Consider the following 14,551-nt stretch of genomic DNA (forward strand, 5'->3'; position numbering starts at 1 on the left):
TAATTGAAAAATATTCACCTCTGTGATATGTACCCTCCCATGGAAACCAGATCCAAATTTCAATTTCAGTTCCAAAGTCTTTATTTCAGTAATCTAGCAATAAAACATAATTGCATATAAATAATCTTAAAAAATAAAGAAACCATGATAACAGGTTTTTGTGGTCAAATGAAGCCTTTAAATATTAACACCAAGATGGAAATCCAACAAAAATAGATATTTCTACCTCTGCCTGAACAACAGCTCCCACATCATAGCCAGACTTCTTTTTTGCTCTTTTTGAACTAGAAGTCTCTGTAACCTCACTTATAGATTTAAGTAGCAACAGCAACCTCCCAGCTGTTGCAGGGCTTGGCAAAGCCATGATGGTGGCAATGACACTACATTACATAAACAATTTCAACTTGTGAATCCACAAAAAAGCATATATAATTTTGAACCTATAGAGTTTCAAAAATATTTGGAAAGAACCTCTCCTAGAATTGGATTAGTAAAGTTGGTTTATTCTTTAAGTTTGATTACAGCTTTTCTTTTTACTTTTTAATTTGCATATTAGGGTATTTTGCTAATTTTACTTTTCAGTTATATTCTGATTGTCTTTTGTTCTTTATTACTCAGGTAAGCTTTCAAGATCATGAGTATGATTCTGTATAGGTCCAACCCTTAGCTTTACTTAATTTTCAAGACTACTTGGCTCCAAATTTTCAAAATTGAATCCTCCATAAAAGTGATGCAGTGGAATTACTTTGAAGCCCCCTGAATGAGGAATTTGTTGGAAGACAGTTACTAGTAGTATGTGATGCAACCTCTTGCAGATGTGATGCCAAAAGAGTCTAGGGGGAATTGCTTCAGGATTTCCTCACTGTTTCTACTGTCTCTTCTCATGTAATCCTTGTTCACTGAACCCACGCATTCTGTCAACCACCAACTGCTGTTGTAACACCCTAGGTATTTCCATTAACTGACACATACATATTTCTCATTTCAATGCTTGAGATGCCTGGAATTAAATTTTCCTTCTTCAGTGTATGATACACTTAAAAGACATACTTTGATGGTCCTTTGGCATGACTAGAAAGATTTGTTCTTTGAATAAAATACACATGTTTTGCTATCCAATGTTTATAGCCTTGAAGTTCTGTCATTTGATGTGAAATGAAAGAAAACATAGAGACAAGAAAGGAAGAATTATATTTGCATACATATAATTATATTCCCCTCATCAAGATGCTTAAGTGGCATGGTCTAATGTTCTTAACATTTATATGCAATGTGTGGAAAACATAATCAGGATTAGTGGTAATTTAAGTGTGATTAGTGAATTTAATCAAGATTAATTAAGCTTAAACAGGAATAATTAAGTCAAGTGTGATTAGTTGCTTGAACTTGATTAATCAGTACTAACCTAGCTTAATTAGTGTAAACTTGATTAATTAATATTAATCATGTATTGGTAGAGACATCCAAGCACACACCTCACTTAGGAGTGTGAAACCTCATACTTGAATAGATAGATACATATATAGGAGAGGCAAGTGTCTGTCCAGTAATAAAAAACAACGGAAAATAGAGAGAGAGAGAGAGAGAGAAAAGAAGAACCTAAACTTGCCCCTAGTTTGAATTGAGGTAAAAAAAATTATTTTTATTATTATTATTATTATTTTTGATAGGTAAAATTCATGTTCACCTTATTGTTACCTTTAATTGGTTGATTTTATGCTTTGACACTTACTCTAATTGAATTTAAGCTTTTGAGTAGGAAAATAACTGAGTTCTTGACAAGTAGAATCTGAACAGGTTGCACTCTTTTGACCATATCTCCTAAAATATGTGAAATTTTGATGTGAAATTACTACTATTAGAAACTAGACTTATGGGAGTTCAATTTAGAGTCAATTTTGCCCAAACCCATGTTTGTGTGAAGGAGTTATGCTCATTTGAAAGTAACTTACCTGTGCTGAAAATCAGTGCACAGGCAGCAAAAGTTTTGGGTCAATTTTGATTGCAAATCTGTATTACTTGGGAAAGAAATAAATGGCATGGCCTATACCATTGGAAACATATAGGAGTCTAGTTTCTAACACATCAAACGGAGCTTGATTTCAAGTTTTGTAGTGAGAGATATGATTGTTTCACTAAAAGGTGTCGGTGCTGCCTAGGGGTGAAGGAAAAACTGCCTACACTGACCAGATCCCGGTTTTTGGTCTGTTTTCTGCACCGTTGGACTGTGTTGGGATTTTTTTTTTTTCCTGGAAATCGGTTCAGTGTTCGGTTTTGGAGATTTCACCCGGATAGAACCGAACTTAACGGATTATACCAAATTTACCGAACATTCAAATAATATACAAGCATTACCTCTTACTGTTGTTGAATTTGATATTTGATGAATTAGTCTTGGTGCAATTATGTTGTTGTTTGTTAGGTAAAAACAAGCCTTATATTTTAATTAGATTGATCTATAAAATATATATATATATATATATAAAGGCAATTATTTATTTTTTTTAAACAAATGCACAAACCGGTAAACTGCACCGAATCAAACGAAACCGAATTTACTGGTCCGGTCCGGTTTACTTGTTCTAGTCAGTCTGTTTGGTGCCATAGTTGTAGAAAACCGATTTTAACAATTCTGTCAAAAAAACATGCAAAACCAGACTGAACCAGACTGATTTCACCTACTGCTGCCCACTCAATTCGAATCGCATTAAAATGGTTTCAAACTTATTTTCTTCATCTAATTCAGCCCCAAATCACACAGAATTTAACTCAAACATGTTTTGAGATATTAGCAAGGGCCTAAGCAACATGGTCAAACCTTCGATATACCTCAAACAAGTTAATTTAAGAAAATGAATTTCAAACCGAATTAAAATTGCTCTAATTTTGTTGAAATGGATTGTGTACACCAACCTGCATTGTTTTATATGATGCAGGTTGAATTATATTTGGACTAACCTACATTTTAAGGGGGAAAAGAGGTGAGTGGCGATAAATCACAATTTATTTTGCAGTACAACTTCTTTGAAAATTAAATCTACCCTGTATTCTTCGAATATAAAATGTTTAATCAAGGATATCATATGTTTATTACATTTAATGTATAAAGATGATATCTATGGTTTTGGTTATGGTTTTAACTGTTTTGGGAGCAAAGTACTACATGAAACTAAGTGCTACATTGTATTGTGAAATACAATGGAAGCCACCTCTAGAATTTTTACAAGTCACCTCCTGGATCCTACATATCAGCTTTTGTCCTGGGCTGCTATTGGGGAACATTAATCTACTAATAATATTCGTCCCGGAAGCTATTTGGATACATTAATCTACTAATCGTATTGGTATTGTGAAAGTTATCTTAGAATGCGGTCTTGACATCATCGAAGTCAACCTAGTTATGTTTTGTTTTGTATTTTCTGGATGGGCATTATCACCATCGAAATGCAAAAGATATGTTAAATTTCAAATGCAAATTTAGCTTTTAAGTTTTGAACAACTTATAATTATTGGAAATGAAGATATCCTTGTCTCTAAATAGCTTTGATACATCACAATTCATTGGGCTTTAGTTCACCTCGCTTCCCTATATATATGAAGGAGATGATGATAGAGCATGAAGATTTCATGTTTGAAGCTAAGTGTTTATGTGAATAGACAAGAAAGTTTGTATGCATAGTTGTTGGATAAAAGACAAAGCCCTGAAGTTTGAAAGCTTTGTACACGTTTATCTTTGGAAAGAACATGACGTTCTCTTGTAAAATTGTGTACTCCTTGTGACTGAGTCTGTAAAAGGCATAAAAAATAATAATGTATGTTTCATTTCATTTACTTATGCACTTCCTCTGAATGGATGTCGTGGAATAAACAGGTCTTCCAATTTAGTGGCTTCCGCTACTCAAAGCAGTTTTTCCCCAAATTTTCCGTAAGTACAATGCTTTTGTTTAGTTAGGCCGTTGACTATTGGCTGGTCACTACTCTATCTCAGTTTGGGGTGGAATGCAATCGTGACAACTGTGGACTTCTTAAGCCACATCATACTACTACAGAACTTTCATGCCAAAATAAAGCAATCAGACTTCAATAATAGTAGAGGGCGAGCACATGAATACAGGCTACAGCTATTGTCAGATTCTGTCAGATACTTCAGTATAGAGGATCACATAATCCATATCATACTTAAGAAAAAATAAATTTAAAAAATCATAAACTATGAAACCATGGTTCCATTTCAAGGCCGGATCCACTTTAAGCTTTTCATAATTAAGTTCTAAATAATGTCGAGTTTTTTTTTTATATTTCCTTCAAGCACTACTGCTTCAGTTTTGCGTATCTTAAGTTATGTTATGTTTTAGGAGTAAAAAATTATTCAGCATATCCACATTTTCCAGACATGGGCTGTAGTGCTAAAATGTGGTTTACATTTTGTTAATAGATGTGTTATTGGGTCCCTTGTTTTGGCCTTAAGTGTGTTAAGATAAGTTTCACTAGTCATAACTTAAGCAGCTACTTTGCCTTATTCCTACCCCACAAGCCTCTTTCATACACTAACGAAACCAAACCAGTCTAAGTCTTCCCCTCCCCCTAAGTTATTCATTTGTGGTGATCACATAATTTTTTTCTTTTATCATTGCATCTATCCATCTTTGTTGTATATGATCAAACCATCTTAGCATGTTCTCCTACAAAACCCTAAAAAAGTTGCCATGCAAAAATTTCAGCAAGCCATCCTTTGAAAATTCAAAAAATCCAATCCATTTTTATCCATAAAACCTACCTTTTCAAAAATCCTCAAAACACAAGTTTACCAAAACCTAATCTCGCCAAATATTCAACTATAGGCCGCAGTATTCTAATTTTCAAGTGCTGTCAAAGAATATTTGATTTGAATTTTAAAATAAAATTAAAAAAGAAGAAACAAAGAAATGGCATGCACAAAGTATTGATTAAATTACACCAGAAATCATGTTTCACCTTTGGCCATTAACATATTGTCTTGGAGGGAACTTTTGTGTGCTGTAGTCGGTCAGTGAGGCATATCCAACAGCAAAGTTATATTGTGGTATTGACAGAACCTGCTCCACAAGTAACACAATAGGAAGAGAGAGATCAAAATAAGTATAGATCACTAACAGTGAATTCTTGTGAGACTAAACAAAAACATCAAACACTTGCCAAGTAAGTATCTTTCACAATCTCCACCATTGCATCAACAGTTTGATGTACCTCCAGTTCTTTGTGTGATTCCTTTTTGCGTTTCTGGAATAAACAATTGCATAATTCATGTTTAAAAAGTCAAGGAGGAGAAAGAGAAGGGAACTACAGATGATCTTCATTAGTGAACCATGAGAAGTGAAATGTCTAAGACAGTAGCTAAATTTAAAATATAACATCACACCTCATCCTATAAACTTTAACAAATGAAATATAGGTGTATGGAGATTCCCTAAGACGTGAAAGCGCAACAATATAATTGCACTCAATGTGCAGCGAAACGTATTCACCAGAGACCAAAAGCATTAACAGAGCTGGAAGAAGAAGAATATCAGAACTGAGAAAGATCATCTCAAATCACAATGTGGGTGTTTGGAAAGTGACTATTTTAGAGGTTTTTTAGCTTTTTGGCTATTTTAGTAGGCTATTTTAGTTTTTGTGTTTGGGAAGATGGGATGGATTTTTATTTGAGTTGTTGTATTGAAAAATGTGTTGAAATGATGTTTAAAGTTAAAATGACAAATTTACCCCTAACATCACATTTTTCAAAATTAATGTAAAGGGGCAAAATCGTCATTTACCAAGGGATGGGACAACTTGTCAATTCGTGGTTGCAGCTATTTTTTTTATAAAGTGTTAATTTAGGAGCTTTTTGGCTTTTTTTTAGTTTGAGGCTATTTTAGCCTCAAACTCATCTTCCCAAACACCCCCAATGATAATATGTGACTGAGGAAGAGGTGGAAGAAGCAAGGGAACAGACAACATCTGGTACATCAACAGTACATCAACATTTAGACACCAAACTTGAGGCAAACCTTCTTGTTAATATCAACTTTAGAAGTTTCTTCTGTCAATATATCAACAAATGCTGCCCTTAAAGACAAATCCACAAGGTGTTCAATCTTGGCAACATCAAGAACCACAGCTCGAACGATGGACCCAGTTTCCACAGTAATTCCACCTACTGCAAAAGATTTGTTGCACCAAACAGATGTATTACATCTTGAGAGATAATAAATAACTGATTCATGAAATTTTCAAATAAAGGACTTACACTGATAGTGCGTAACAAAAGCAAAAACATCATTATACTTCTCAAAGCTGACGACAACTCCAAAATCTTTCACATCACTAACTTTTCCTTCAACAACACTGCCAATGCTAAAATCTTCAACCCAATTTAACCCAAGACTTTTTGAGTCAGATAACTGCAGCTTAGCAATCTGGATCATAAAGTAAGATCAGTTCAAAGATGAAAATATTACATATCCAGAACATGGTCAAGAGAGTCAACAGCAGCATCGAAACAAATATGCATGATAGTTACAGAGCAGAAGTAACATCTTACATAGGAACCTCAAATGCTAAATGAATAAATTCAATTTACAACACACTGTACAGTTTCAAGCAAAAAAGGTAAAAGATACAGAAAACAGTAATGTGTGTTTTTTTTTTTTTTTTTGCTCATATATCATATGAGCGTTCTGAAGAATAAGGAACATAAAAGGAGGAATGTGGAAGGTACTTTAAAATTTTTAGGAAGAATATAAAGAATTTCCACCAAAATGCTTGAACAACTAAACCAACCAGTGAAAGGTTCCAAAGACATCATTCTTTGAAGTAAGTTCCGCAAAGCTGTTCTACATTTTCCACAGGGGCTTCTTTTCTTTTCCAAGGGATGGCATTTTTCCCTTAGCTTATTCACTAAGCTATCCTTACCAAACAAGACAAGTGAGTTATCCCACAATTAAGATCCCACCCCACCCAATGCCCATATGGTTTCAGCTGGAAAATTAAGGCTGTGTTTGAAACGATTTCCAAACATTGATTCTACCCCCACGTTCCAATATGATGTTTGGATAGGCATTTGGAACTAATTTTCCACAACTCCGCAGAAAACTCTGTGTGTGAGGCGCGATTTTTAATTTTTTTTTTTTTGAATTTGGCCTAACCGGTCGTCCCACCGATTGTCCGGCTGGTTGACCGGAATAGTACTATTTTTTTTTTTTTTTTGCAATTGACATATTTTAATTTTTATATATTCGAAAAAAATATTTTCCGAATTTTTAAAAAAAAATTATGTGTTTTAATAGAATTTTGAGTTGTATGTTTGATTATGAGTTGTAAGTTTTTGTATCAAATATCAAATGACACATCAAAAATTCCCCACTCAATTCAAAACTCTTTCACCAAACAAATTTTCCACACTCAAATCATAATTCCAAAACTCACAAACTCAAAATATAACTCCTACTCTCAAATCATAGTTAGAAAGCTCTACCAAACGCAACCTAAGATTTCAAAGGAAAATTCATTCGCAAATGACATCAGATCAGATCAAACATAACAAAAAGAAATGCCGTCCTTTCCTTGTCCACCTTGAACCACTTTCCAACCCTAAAACTTTGATGGCAACTTTAATAATAATAAAAATAAATAAATAAATAAAAATAAGTATAGTTAAGACAATTCTGCATGTGCAATTAGGAATAGTTTAGACAATTTTCCTATAGTGTACATTGATACATTTCCTGTGCTAACTCATGAGCAATACTACAAGAAAATGACATAGTTAGCCTTAAAGCATGACAATCGTTTTTGGTGTCCTTCAATTTCTATCACATTCACAATTCTTCCTGTTTTTGTAGAGCGCTAGATAACTGAGGAGTGATAATAGGCATTTTGGCTTTTGTGACAAGTCTGGCTGTTGACATTGGTTAGTACCCCTTTAATGCTTTCTCTAATAAATCTTTTACTCACAAAAAATATAGATAATAAATAGAACTGCTTTTGCTGGCCATTGTAAGCCCTCAAACTTGTAGTTGAAGCGCAACTTTTTCCCATCATCGAGCAATTCAGAAGCTGATATAAGTTAGTCCACTAGTAAACCTTTCATCAGCTGTTTCAAGAACCTTATACGTACAGTGAACATCATCAGCTATTTCAAGAAATCATTACCTCTTGTTTTTATCAGTTCAGCGAACCAGAAACCATCAGCTATTTCAAGAATCTTATCCAGGCTACAGTAAATGAGTATACCAAACCAATGGACAAAAGCATCCTCAACAAGACAGGAAAATCAATTTTGTTTGAAACCTATCAAATAAGAATTGCATTTTGTACATCAATTAGAAACATGCCCATGATTTCCTAAACAGTTGAGCCAGATATGGAATTAGCACATATGATAAGTGCATTTCTAATGATTTGGAAGTCCTTGACAAAAAGAGTTGAATAACCCTTTCTTCCATGGGAAACTTTCGAGTTGTTCTGTAATTAGAATAACGACACAAAAAACAGAAATAAAAAATTTCACACTCACGAATCCAATGTGGTTGCATTTCTATTTTGTTTCCTTCTTAGTACATAGAATTTAAAGAAGAATTATCTTTTCTCTAAGTTTGGATTATTTAACTAAAGAGTTAAATTTGTAAACAAAATCATTTTTGATATGTTAAAAATATGGTGACTTCAGTGTTTACCTTTTCTTCCAAGAGAAAGTATTCTTGGATAAAGGATGCATCCATCGAAGAGCATAATGATTGCTTCAAAGATAATGTTACTCTGCCAGTTTCACTACTAACCTGGAAAGAAAACAAACAGAAGCTTGTAACTGAGATTCTTCAATAGCATAAGAGATTCCATTCTCAAATTGTCAACCTACATCAAGTATGTAACTGCGAACAGATTGCCCAATGTAGAAGGCTTCAGACAGATTAGTTCTTCGGTCATCCGTTGCCTTCAAAAAACAAAAAACAAAAGAAAACCCAAAATGAGGGAGAATACTACTAAATTAAACAGGACACTTGGGCCTTGTCTGGTTCAGGCCATTTTAGCCTAAGAAACATTTCATCGAATTTTTTTGATTTTAGGTTCCTCGAGTAGAGGGAACCTAAAAACAAATTTTAAAAAATGATCCAATTTGAAAAAATTCATATGAGCAAAAATTAAGCCAATTTTTTGGGTAAAAGATAGCTTATTTTCGTCTTATTAAGACTCTTTAAAAATTTGATCATATTTATTATTTTTAGGAACCTAAAAAATTTAAATAAAAAATGATCAAATTTGAAAGAAAAAAAATTCAATTAAGGTAAAATAAAGCCAATTTTTGGGCAAATGATGCCTAATTTTTGTCTTAAAAGCACATTTTAAAATTCAATCAAAATGTTTTTTGATTTTTAGCTTTTAAAAAAATAATAATAAAATAAAATAAAATAAAAAACTAGGAAAAAAATTGATCAAATATGAAAAATGTCCTAATAAGACAAAAATAAGCTGATTTTTCTTACTTAGGTTAAAATAGTCTCAACCAAACCTGTCCAGAGAAAGTAATGGCCGGAAGAAAAAAAGAAATGACAGAAATAATGAAGGTAACTACCTTGCTTCTAAGAGCAAAACCAGTTAAACGCTCAATATATCGAACAAAACAACCAGATTCAATCAAGTTACACACGTACCCCTGGTTCAAACATCCGAAGTAGTATTAGTCAATAAAATTCAACTGCAAAATATCCGCAATTGATCTTTTAAAGCTATGGGACACTTTGATAATATTTCGTATACTTTTAACTTCCAACTTTCCATGGGCTTCATTTGTAGGTAATCTAAGTTGTTGGAGATGATGATCCAGTTGTTTGGCACGGGAAGTGGGTTAATCAAAGGGAACATAGTGAGTGCGAACTGTATGGAGGAGTTAAGTGGCTGAATAGTCTAGTGGCAAGCTGGAGTTTAATTTTTTCTCTTGTTGGACAGTGCAGGTGTGAGTATAATATTTTATAAATGAAGATTGGGCAAGGTCGGCAATGGTTTAGGATTGGAAGAGAATGAAGACAAGGGGTGGGCTTAGGCAAACACAAACGAAGAAAATGTGAAAAGGGGTTGACAAGATTTACTTTTCATACTTTTTCATCCTATCATCTTATAATTTCATTCTTTTTTTGGCCATTTTCAGTTCTGTTTTGAAAACCAATGACACCAACAATGCATATTCTCTAGCTTCTCCCTCAATATATATATCTTTTAAGAAATTACTTTTAAAAATGCAGCAGAATAGGGGGCTGCATTAATATGTGATGAGTTTTCCTACAAAAAAATATATATAAAAAAAATAGAAAAAAACAGGGCTCAGAAATAAACTAGTAAATAAATTCTTACATGGATTATTGAATGAGGACAAATTTGAGAAACTTCTGCAGGAAGCTGTTTAGCAGATTTAATAAGTGAATACTTTGCAGTGAGAATTAAATTGTTGCTCTCAGCGTCTACAACATTCAAGAGGAAATTTTAAAATTTGGATCAGCAATTCATAATTGTCATAAAGACTTTCTGGCAATGAAAATTTAATAGCATCTAAGCAAGAAACAAGCATACATACAAGAAATATCCTTTCAAGTAGAAGAAAATGACTAAGAAATAAAAATGATGACTGCCAAAAACTAGCTCTCTCCCCCTCTCCAGTTATTCACCCACAAGCAGCAAGGGCGCAACTCCAAAACGTCTGCTCCATTAACGTATACACCCCTTGACAACCTCCCAACACCTAATACTAGTCTCTGATAATTCAATGAACCCATTCCCTTCCCCAAATGCTGGTCCCAATTCATCATGGTTTCTTGGAGGGGAGTGTAAAGAGGGAAAAAAAATAAAGGGACCGTAGGGGTTGTTTGGGATGTCCTAAATAAGTGCACTTTTTGACTTTTTAGACTAAAAAGTTGAGGAAAAAATTATGATTGTTTGGGTTAACTTTTTGACTTTTTATGGGAAAATGTGTATTAAAAAATTGTATAAATTAGTGTGTAGGAGAAAATTAGAATCCGGAGTTGTTCAGCCGTAATTTTTGACTTTTGGGTGAATAGTGATAACTTTTTAACTTTTTGAGTAATTTTTTGGGTTTTTGACTTTTTTACAACTTGTCAAACTTGGTCTAAATCAAGCAGTAAAGAGATGATCAACTGTCTTCCCTCTGTTCTCACATACAAAAACAAATGGGCAAAATAAATCTTGAATGTATTTCTGAAGGCCAATGAACTATCCATGTTAAAACTAATAAATCTTCAATGTTCAAACTAATAGCAACTGACTTGGGGACACAACCTCAATGAAGCATAAAATAATAAAAGAGGTAAAAAGAAAAAGAAAAACATTTTGTTTGGGTGCCTTTAATCAGGAAAGAGATACAAAACTTTGAGGATGTGAACAGTGCCCAGACAATTACAGTTGGTGTCATTGCTATGGCTAATTATTTCAAAAGGAAAGCAAATAAGCTCAACAGAGAAGATTTTACAAGGGTTAAAAGTGGTTACGGGTCATAAACTAAGACCAAAAAAACAATTTCAGTAGAAGTAGATGCTAGGAGGCAATTCTAAAAATCCTTAAAGGTCAGACTTAGGCTTGGAATTGCACCACACATTCCCTAATAAATTGCTAGAAAATTCCTCGAGAACTACTCTGTATTGAACTGAATGCATCTAGTAGGTATTATATGTAGACTAGTAGATAATCCTAACCTATGTTACGCGGACTCAGATACAGGTATCGGGTGCGGGAGGGTATCTAGAGGTCAGACCCAGCAAACGTCAAATTTAAGGGTATACTGACTCGGTATAAAAGGTCAAATTTTATATTTTTAATCTATTATATGAGATAAAACAATGTTAACTTATATGTAACATACAATGTCAAAAAAGCATTTTATTTATTTTATAGCAATAATACAACAATATATACATATAATAATAGTGTTCAATAAAAATATGTATGGAGTGTCTGATGAGAAGTATCGGACATATATCCCACACCATTGCCCAAGGGTCGGGTGTCCAACATAAGTATTTGGTTTCTTTTTAGTCAATGTAACATAGAATCCTAACTTCAGTAGGATTTAGAATCCAAATTTAAAATTTTATATGCTTGCTAGTGCAATCCATATAACCAATATAAAGTCATCAACTAAAGATCCAATAGTGCAATCCAGAGATCAGAGCTGTTGCCCATGGAATCTGTGAAGTAATGTGGATTAAAAGAATTCTTGAAGAATTAAAGCTTTCTCACCCGACATCTATGAAGGTCTATTGTGACAACAAAGCAGCTATATCTATAGCTCATAATCCAGTTCTACATGATCGCACAAAACATATAAAAGTGGATAAACATTCCATCAAGGAGAAAATCAATGCTGGCATAATCTGTATGACCTACCTTCCAACAGGTGAACAATTAGCTGATGTGCTAACGAAGGGACTACACAAGAAGCAATTTGATAAGCTGACTAGCAAGCTGGCTATGGAAGATATCTTCACACCAGCTTGAGGGGGAGTGCTGGAAATTTGTGTTAATGTATATAATAAGATAGTGGCATGTATATAATATGATAGTGGTGTTGGTGACAGATAGTGGCATGTATAGAATATGATAGTGGTGTTGGTGGCAGATAGTGGCATGTATATAATATGATAGTGGTAGATAGTGGTAATATATAATAGGTAAGTGGTATATAATAGGTTATAATGATGTTTGTAATATCTCCTATATAAGGAGTGTCATTTGGTCTTGTAAGATAAGAAGTTTTGAATATAACAGAAATATATTCCTTCTTCCTCATATTTTCGGAGTTCTTCTTCCTCATATTTTCTAAGTTGGTATCAGAGCAACAAAAAACACAGCAGCCCTAAAACCGTCATAGTCATGTCGGAAGTCACGTCCGAAACCACTTCAACCCCTGCCGCTGCCATTCCGGTGAAAACGTCCAACTCTCACTCTGTCCAAATCACCACCATCCGCCTAAATGGTGATCATTTTCTCCGCTGGTCACAATCTGTCCGGATGTATATCCGTGGGCAAGGAAAGATCGGTTACATCACTGGTGACAAGAAGGCTCCTGCTGTTAATGATCCGCTGTTCGACAGTTGGGACGCTGAAAACTCCATGGTTATGACATGGTTGGTCAATTCCATGGAGGAGGATATAAGCTCTAATTACATGTGCTATACTACTGCACAAGAGTTGTGGGATAATGTTAGTCAGATGTATTCTGACCTAGGAAATCAATCTCAAGTTTTCGAATTAACTTTGAAGTTGGGAGAGATTCGTCAAGGAGATGATTCCGCCACCAAATATTTCAATTCGTTGAAAAGGTTGTGGCAGGATCTTGACATCTTCAACACATACGAATGGAAATCGGTTGACGACTGCAACCACCACAACAAAACTGTGGAAGACAGCCGTATTTACAAGTTTCTTGCCGGCCTCAACATTGAGTTCGATGAAGTGCGAGGAAGAATTATTGGCAGACCTCCTCTCCCATCCATTGGCGAAGTATTTGCCGAAGTCAGAAGGGAAGAGAGCCGAAGGAGCGTCATGCTTAAGAAAAAAGGTACTGGTGAATCGACTGAAATTTCTGCTTTAATTAGCGATGCTGCAGCCAACAAGGCTGCAAATTACCAGCGCAGGTTTGATGTAAGCCACGGGTCTGGTGTGATTTTTGCAACAAGCCTCGCCATACACGCGAAACGTGTTGGAAGATCCATGGCAAACCTGTCAACTGGAAAAGCAGCAAACAAGGAGAGAAGAATCGTGGCTTTCCTACCGCTAATGAAGCCGATTCAGGTCCCTTCAACAAAGAGCAGATTGATCAACTCTTAAAGCTGATAAAATCCAACTCCTCATCCGGTACTCCTAGTGTTTTGTTGGCACAAACAGGTAGAAATCCTAAAGCCTTCTCTTGCCTAAACTTCTCTCCGTGGATCATAGATTCCGGTGCCTCCGATCACATGACTAGTTTTCCCATTTATTTAGTACCTATTTCCCTTGTTCTGGTCATGACAAAATCAGAGTAGCCGATGGTAGTTTTTCACCTATTGCAGGAAAAGGATTTATTAAACTAACTGAGAAAATTAATCTCAATGTTGTTCTTCACGTCCCCAACTTAGCCTGTAACCTTTTGTCTGTCAGTAAACTATCTAAGGATTCTAATTGTCGTGTTACATTTTTTGAATCCCATTGTGAATTTCAGGACCAGAACTCGGGGATGATGATTGGGCGTGCTAGGATGCTTGAAGGTCTTTACTACTTTGATGAAGTACCTGTTAGTAATAAAAAAGCTCAGACCTTTAATAGTACTAGTTCAATCTCTGTTCGAGAAAAAATAATGCTATGGCACTATAGGCTAGGACATCCTAGTTTTCTTTATCTGAAACATTTATTTCCAGAATTATTTAAAGGGATTGATTGTTCTTCTTTTCATTGTGAAAGTTGCATTTTTACAAAATTTCATCGCTCTACTTATTTGCCAAAACCTTACCAGGCTTTCAAACCTTTTTATTTGATTCATAGTGATGTT

The 14,551-nt window shown here is 34.5% G+C and overlaps 1 pseudogene across 1 annotated transcript in view; it reads right to left on the reverse strand.

Annotated features, from left to right (window-relative positions):
* LOC145792686 (rRNA biogenesis protein RRP5-like) overlaps positions 1-14,551 on the reverse strand; it is an 82,123-nt pseudogene that overhangs the window by 8,752 nt on the left and 58,820 nt on the right. The window contains exons 17-26 of the transcript XR_014332431.1: positions 10,369-10,475; positions 9,593-9,673; positions 8,879-8,953; positions 8,697-8,798; positions 6,269-6,437; positions 6,030-6,178; positions 5,176-5,259; positions 4,975-5,075; positions 227-380; positions 19-93 (exon numbers count right to left, since the gene is read on the reverse strand). The product of XR_014332431.1 is annotated as an rRNA biogenesis protein RRP5-like (transcript). The remainder of the gene's footprint in view (positions 1-18; positions 94-226; positions 381-4,974; positions 5,076-5,175; positions 5,260-6,029; positions 6,179-6,268; positions 6,438-8,696; positions 8,799-8,878; positions 8,954-9,592; positions 9,674-10,368; positions 10,476-14,551) is intronic.

This window comes from Camellia sinensis, chromosome 6, assembly GCF_055761805.1.
Source record: "Camellia sinensis isolate YWXY chromosome 6, ASM5576180v1, whole genome shotgun sequence".
Lineage (NCBI taxonomy): Eukaryota > Viridiplantae > Streptophyta > Magnoliopsida > Ericales > Theaceae > Camellia > Camellia sinensis.